General features: G+C 43.6%; 2 non-coding genes across 2 annotated transcripts; both read right to left on the bottom strand.

The window, feature by feature from the left end:
- Positions 1-350: 350 nt before the first annotated feature.
- Positions 351-461, bottom strand: trnar-ucu (transfer RNA arginine (anticodon UCU)). The gene is made up of 2 exons: positions 425-461; positions 351-386 (listed from the first exon to the last, which is right to left on the bottom strand). It is a non-coding gene; the product is annotated as a tRNA-Arg (tRNA).
- Positions 462-686: 225 nt separating this feature from the next.
- On the bottom strand, positions 687-784 carry trnar-ucu (transfer RNA arginine (anticodon UCU)). Its single transcript has 2 exons — positions 748-784; positions 687-722 (listed from the first exon to the last, which is right to left on the bottom strand). It is a non-coding gene; the product is annotated as a tRNA-Arg (tRNA).
- Between the last annotated feature and the right edge of the window lie 6,716 nt (positions 785-7,500).

Genomic DNA, 7,500 nt, shown 5'->3' with positions numbered 1-7,500 from the left:
AGCAGAAAAGTACAGATAATAGTCAACAGAACTCAAACCACAACTCAGTTCTCGGGTGTCGAACTTAAGTTATAGATATACATATATATATACATATATATGTATATTTATGTATATGTATATATAGTTTTAAACTTTTTGTTTAACTTAGAGAAATGTCCATGGATCTTTTATTTTCATGCAAACTGATGAATGAATCTGTGATGGGACTGGAAACATCCAACTTTCATCTCTGTGAGAAGAAGTTGTGTTTATAAATACACAGATCACACCACTGAGTATACTGAGTACACAGTGAACATCATGTACTCACTGAATCGTCAGTCAGTTTCCATTTATTGTATAAAGAATGACTCTGGTGGGACTCGAACCCACAACCTTTGAATCACTTCCTGAGTACTGATGTTGGAGTACTTGATGATGCTAGAAGTCCAATGCGCTATCCATTGCGCCACAGAGCCGGTTGCTGTGATTGTTTGTGTGTGTGTGTTTTTGTCCGTCAGTCTGTTTTGATATTTTCTGAGCGTAAGACTGAGGATGAAGACTCGGTGGGAATCAAACCCAGAACCATTTATAAATACAGCATTTTCCACTGTGATTGAATTCAGACGACAACTCAGTCGTCTATTCCAGAGATTGATGTAAGTAAAACGCAGATAGCACAGAAGTTTAATGATGTACGATAATGACTCTGGTGGGACTCGAACCCACAACCTTTGAATTGCTGCTTTAGTATTCACTTGATGCTAGAAGTCCAACGCGCTGTCCATTGCGCCACAGAGCCACACTTGGCTCAGTGTACGTCTCTGTGACGTCTGTTCAGAGAAACATCTGTAAAGATTCTCAGTCATCCAGGTGATGGTATCTCCAGAGGTCTCATCCAACAGTGTTCTTCAGTTCTAACTGACTCGTGGTATTTAACACCTGGTACAATGGTAGGAGGGGTCAATGACTGACAGGTAACAACAGCTATTCACACAACAACCCAGTAACTGGGGGAGTGTCTACAACCTGCCTGTTTCACATAACGACCCTGAACTCGGGTACAGACCCAGAGAGGAGTACTTCAGAACCTGTCCTCAGGAAAGGATCAGGTCAGTCCTACTGTGATTCTACAGAACTTAAATGTTCATGCAACCGATGTATAAATATAGACAATGCTGGGACTCAAACCAACAAAGAGCCACAGAGCCTCACTTCCTCTTAGTGTACATGTACAACAAGTCTGTGTACTGATGACAGTAAATACTGAACATGTACACATTGAGCACTGTCAGTTTATAAAGCACAACGTTGGAGGGACTTGAACCCACAACCTTTGAACGACTTGTCTGACGCTTGTGTATCCATTGCACCATCCAGTCTGTGATGACACTTTGCAGTACAGTAGACTGTGATGGGACTCGAGAGAACAAACTTTCAATCACTGTGAGAAGGCCTTTGTGTATAAATACTGTCCATCGCACCACAGAGCCCCTGACGGAGGTCTGACGTTCATGTTACGTCAAATCGTCATTAACTCAAGAAAGTAAAATGTTAACTGAACCAAAGTTCTGTTGCTTATGATCCCTGATCAGAACCGAACAGGACGGAGGAGCAAGAGAAAAGAAACTGCAGGGGAAAGGGCACAAAGTCACATGGTGGGATTCAAACCCTCTGTTACCTGAAGAACTGGGCGATCGCTGGCTGCCACGCCGTGACCCCTCAGGCATGGTGTGATGATGTCACAGGAAGTGGAATCCTGCGGAAAAAAGAGAAATGGTTGGTCTCCTTTTCAAGGCTGATACACAAGCTTTTCACTCCGTCCACTTTCTTTCCTCAAAAACATGTCGCACACACACGAGCAGGAGGTGAAACATGTTCGTCTGGAGACAAAGAGTCAAAGAGACGAGGAGACGAGGAGACAGGGAGACGAGGAGACGCTCTCCACACGTAAGAAGTCTTTCTTTTCTTGTTTAGAAACAGTGAGGACATGTGTAATGTTTGGACCAAAGACAAGAATGTGGCCTCTTCTCTCGACTGCTCTGTGTGTGTGTGTGTGTGTGTGTGTGTGTGTGTGTGTGTGTGTGTGTGTGTGTGTGTCTGTGTGTGTGTGTGTGTGTGTGTGTGTGTGTGTGTGTGTGTGTGTGTGTGTGTGTGTGTCTGTGTGTGTGTGTGTGTGTGTCTGTGTGTGTGTGTGCTAACGACCTCCTACAAAGTAACTGATACAGTAAAGAAGTTTGACCCAATTAGTCCGTTGTACATAACCCAGTGTTTCTGCAGCTGCTGCTGAACAACTGATGTGGGTCACATGGGGGGGGGAGGGGTGAGGAGGGGTCGGCCTATGTCAGTAATGTACAAGCAGAACGTGGAGCAGGACCAAAAGTTACAGGTTCAAATCCCTGTGTGTAAACACCAGTGGATGATCAACATCAGTAAAACATACAGTTCATGTACAGAACAGTGAGAAGCCGTCGATGAAATGTTCAACAACGTGAACATGACGACCTTTAACGACCTTAAAGCTCGTTAAAGGTCGTCTGGTGTCACATGTGTCCTCGTGGTTCTGTTGTTCTTATGTGAACACACGTTTGTTTTGATTTGCACATTTTATTTTTTTATTTTTACGGTTTCACATAAACCTGAACTAGTTTGAGTTTTCATTGTAGCTCGCCGGGACTACACACCATTTAAACACGTTTAAAACATGTTTAAAACACGTTTAAAACATGTCGATCAATGCTAGAGACATTTCTAACCACAATACATCATGCTGCAGTGTGTGTGTGTGTGTGTGTGTGTGTGTGTGTGTGTGTGTGTGTTAGCTGGCCAACGTCATCATCAGCTGCCAAAAGGTATTTCCAGGTGCTTTCGTTTCAAAAGCAACTCATCTCTCTCACACACACACACACACACAAACAGACACACACACACAGAGAGAGTCATTCATTAACACTGTCACAGGAGTGGGTACACACCACATTAAACCACAACTGACACACACACTCACTAACACACACTCAGTGGTCCAGGCTAAACAAACACAATGACAGTGAGTGTAAACTTCCAGTAGTGCTGCGAGGAAAGGAGACGCACAGACGTCTTTTGTCCTCTGTGTCTGTGTCTGTGTGTGTCTGTGTGTGTCTGTGTCTGTGTGTGTCTGTGTCTGTGTGTGTCTGTGTGTGTCTGTGTCTGTGTGTGTCTGTGTCTGTCTGTGTGTGTCTGTGTCTGTGTGTGTCTGTGTCTGTGTGTATGTTCTCTCTCACTTTCATTCAACTGACTTCTATAACAGTGATGACAACAGAACATTCATTCAGTGAACTTCCTGTCGTGTTTTCTGTTTGTGAGCAGAATAAGACAAAAATCAGACGTGTTTATATGAATGATGTTCATGAGTTTGTGTGTGTGTGTGTGTGTGTGGTCTCCCTCAGTGTTTGTGTACAGACCCAACACTTCTTTCTCTTTCTCTTTCTGACACACAAACACACAATAGCTCCACATGTTCACAATGTTGTCCTGCTGTTTCCTTTGTGCTCATAGCATCAACCAGCTCCTCACACACACACACACACACACACACACACACACACACACACACGGTGGTACAGCGACTGTTGGTCGCTCTCTTCTCTTCACATCTTCATCTTCATTTCAACTCATCTCTACTTAACGACTGAACCCAGTGAGGATGTGATTGAAAGGACATGAGTTCGAGTCCCACCAGAGTTGAAAGTTATACATCAGGTAGAATGAAAACGAAGGCTCTGTATCCAAAAGGAGAAGACGCGAATCAAAACCCAATTATACTCGTGAAAGAGGGAATTAAAAATAAAGTCCATTCTCGAATAAAAACCAGATTTGAATCACAATGTTTTCTGGAGTCGATGCAGATGAAGGCTCTCGTCAGTGTTAAGATAATAAGAAGGTAATAAAGCAGCCGAATGGTTATTTGCCGAACGTGACAAAAGAAGAATGATGTTGTGAAACACTGAGTCTGAGTCAGAGCAGCCACAGAGGCCTCTGACCTCTGACCTCAGGATGTTAGCGCACTGCTAAATCTGGACGTCTGAACTTTACTGCTTTTCTGTTTGAGACCATTGTCCGACCCAAACCTGAGGGAGATTATTAAAAATATCACATGTGATGAATAAACAACGAGAGAACCTGCTGACGTTCCTGAAAAGAAGAAACAAGCAGATGTTCAAAAAAGTCTGAAAGAAACCTGCGTCACCGGAAGACGAAACTGCAGAAGAGTCGACTTTCAGTCCTCGCTGTGTGTGTCTGTAACTTTGAGTTAGTTAAGAACCAGGACTTTAATATGTGTCAGTATCCTTGAACGCTCTACTTGGAACATTTCTGCTCCGTGTGCACAACTGCAGCTTTTTTGCAGCGTTGTCAGGCTACAGTTATGCTAACATCGTAAATGCCGTTAACATTTACCATGATCACCACCCTCATTAAGCACGTTAGCATGTTAGCACGCTGAGGCCATTGGAATTCTTTCACTCAGCAAAGTTTGTGCAAATCACCGAGCTAATGACACTAAAGGAAACCGTAAAGAGCTGAGGGTTCATCCTGAGGGTTCATCCTGAGGGTTCATCCTGAGGGTTCATCCTGAGGGTTCATCCTGAGGGTTCATCCTGAGGGTCATGGACCTGAGTCACACCAACACTGTGACACGATAAGACCCGTGCTCTAATAAAACACAATTGTCTTCTGAAACAATGAACAAAATCACAGACGCACAAAAACAAAACACACCATTAGAAACCTCATGACTTCACTGCATTGTGTTGTATTTGTGTTTTATTTAGTTGGAAGCAGATTCGTCTCAGTGGACAGTCGACCCGTCGGTGAGGCTGTAAAACTGTCGTCAGCTGCTGTAAAACTATGTGTGTGTGTGTGTGTGTGTGTGTGTGTGGGGGGGGGGATCCCCTGAAAGTATTTATGTCTTGTGTGACTAATAACACACAGTCACATCATCATGCTGAGTGTGTGTCTGTTTCTCAAATTGGTGGAAAGAAATGAAATTACAGAGACAAGTTTTTTTTATGGTGAGATGCAGAGTGAGGCAGAGAGGGTGATTCATGATGGGAATGTACAGACACACACACACACACACACAGACACACACACACACACACCTGAAACTCACGCACTTGGTTTAAAACACAACATCACAATATTGTTTCTCTGAAAACTCAACGATGAAGCTGTTTGATGAAAGTTGTTTAAAACGACTGAAACCATTAGAACCAGATGAAGCTTGAGCCTGAAACTTATTTCCATAATGTTCACTCCTCCGTTAGAAATCAGTCAGTCATCGTTCTCTGTACAACGTATAAACAACCAGAGTCAACTCTGCTGCAACTAGAACCCACAACCTTTGAATCACTACCTCAGTATATGTATATATAAATATATATAAATATATATAAATATATATAAATATATATAAATATCCTTTACAGCTTGAGGTGAACAAAGTTCTCAGATGTTTACATTTTGTCCCACAATCCACTTTGCTGACTGAAGTTCTTGACAGTTTTGATGTTCTGATGTTTTGACTCTGGTGGGAATCGAACACTAAAGCTTTTAATCGCTGTGTAAAAGCTGAAAGTCCAATGTTGTGTCCATCGTCCCACAGAGGCCGTTCATGGGACGAAGTGGACCCAGAGTGTGTGTGTGCGCGTGTGTGTATGTGTGTGCGTGTGTGTGTGTGTGTGTGTGTTTTTCATTGTATGTATTTATTCATTTATGTGCGTGTGTATGTTGTTTATGTTGTTTACTGAGTTTCTGTGAGGATGGAAACACTGCGGTATACATCTGTCGCCAGAGCCACACACACACACACACACACACACACACACACACACACACACACACACACACAGAAGAGCCTCTCTCTCTCCGACCACAGACTTTGTTAAATTGTCAGACTAATTATTATAAACGACAAACTCTGGTCACTGAGGAAACCATCAGTCCACATCCCATAATTATCCTGTAGGGCTCCATATTAAATGTCCTCGCACATAGTTCAGATGTTTGGGGTGCGTTTGATTTGTGTTGGGGTGCGTTTGATTTGTGTTGGGGTGCGTTTGATTTGTGTTGGGGTGCGTTTGTGTTGGGGTGCGTTTGATTTGTGTTGGGGTGCGTTTGATTTGTGTTAGGGTGCGTTTGATTTGTGTTTGCCTGTGAAATCAATGGATCTTTGTGTTTTTAGTTTAACAAGTCCATTCCCTTCAACCCTCCACCTCACTATTCCTTCACCTACCAGCTCTTCACCTCTTCCTTCCATCCCTCATGTCTCAGCCCTCCATCCCGATCGTTTCCATCTCTACACCTTCAACCCGACGTTTCTCTGCCAGAACTAAACAAAGTGAGCAGCTGTGATGTCATCAGTGTGATGTCATCAGTGTGATGTCATCAGTGTGAAAATATGTACGTCGGCCTGAAGAATCTGAATAAATGAACAAACTTCTTCCTTTAGAAAGAAAACATGTTTCTGTTTGTCTACAGGCGGACCTCTAGAGTCAACACACACACACACACACACACACACACACACACACACACACACACACACACACACACACACACACACACACACACACACAGATACTGTTTTAAACTCTGATGTGTGTTTGGTATCGACAAAAAGTGTTTTTAGTCGGATCAATGGACAGAAGGACGTAACTGTCAACTTCCTGCCAACACACACACACACACACACACACAAGGTCTTGAGTTAAGTGGTGTGTGTGTGTGTGTGTGTGTGTGTGCACAGATTTCCACTCAGTGCTCGACAGCTGTGACCTCTTGATGAAATTGAAATAGTTCCGTGTTTCAGGTGCGTTCAGGTGTTTCCTGGTTTTCCAGGATTCTCAGCTCTCCCCACTCCCCAGTGTTTCTCGCGCTCCGTCCCCTGTGGTCACTCTCACCTCAGCTTTTCTCTCCACATCTGCTGACTGGAGGATTTTTACTCAACCGTAAAACACAGATGTTGGTGGGACTGTCTGTGGCGGCGGGGCCTTCACTGACATCCTGCTCTACAGAACAAACCGTCTGAGCCTGGCTGTGGACATCAGGACTCAAATCAAGACAAATACACACAACTTTGTCTCAGGTGTCAAAAATTCCTGTCAGATTTTTCAGAATAAAAGTTTTAAAGGAAACGTTGATCGACAGTTGGGGAATGTTTCCAGGGGGACATTAGACGGTAAAGACCGCTCCAGTAAGTGTCGCCCCCTGGTGTCTGGCTGCAGTATAGGAAATAAACCCTCCTCCTCCATGTTAGCAGATGGGTTGTTATTAGTTATTTGATCATATAAAAATAACATGATTGACAGCTGAGACTGACTCAGGATTGGTCGCGCTTGAGTATGGGCGGGACCACAACGTCATCACCACAAGATGGCAGCGTTTGTGTCAGAGATATTTTAGATTCATTTCCGGTGAAGACGTGTCGTCCATTTGTTTTAGAGCTTGTTACAAACTCACATCCCGTCTGTGATCACG

This window comes from Paralichthys olivaceus, chromosome 11, assembly GCF_024713975.1.
Source record: "Paralichthys olivaceus isolate ysfri-2021 chromosome 11, ASM2471397v2, whole genome shotgun sequence".
In the NCBI taxonomy this organism is placed as follows: domain Eukaryota; kingdom Metazoa; phylum Chordata; class Actinopteri; order Pleuronectiformes; family Paralichthyidae; genus Paralichthys; species Paralichthys olivaceus.
This window is presented reverse-complemented; position numbering and strand designations above follow the sequence as displayed.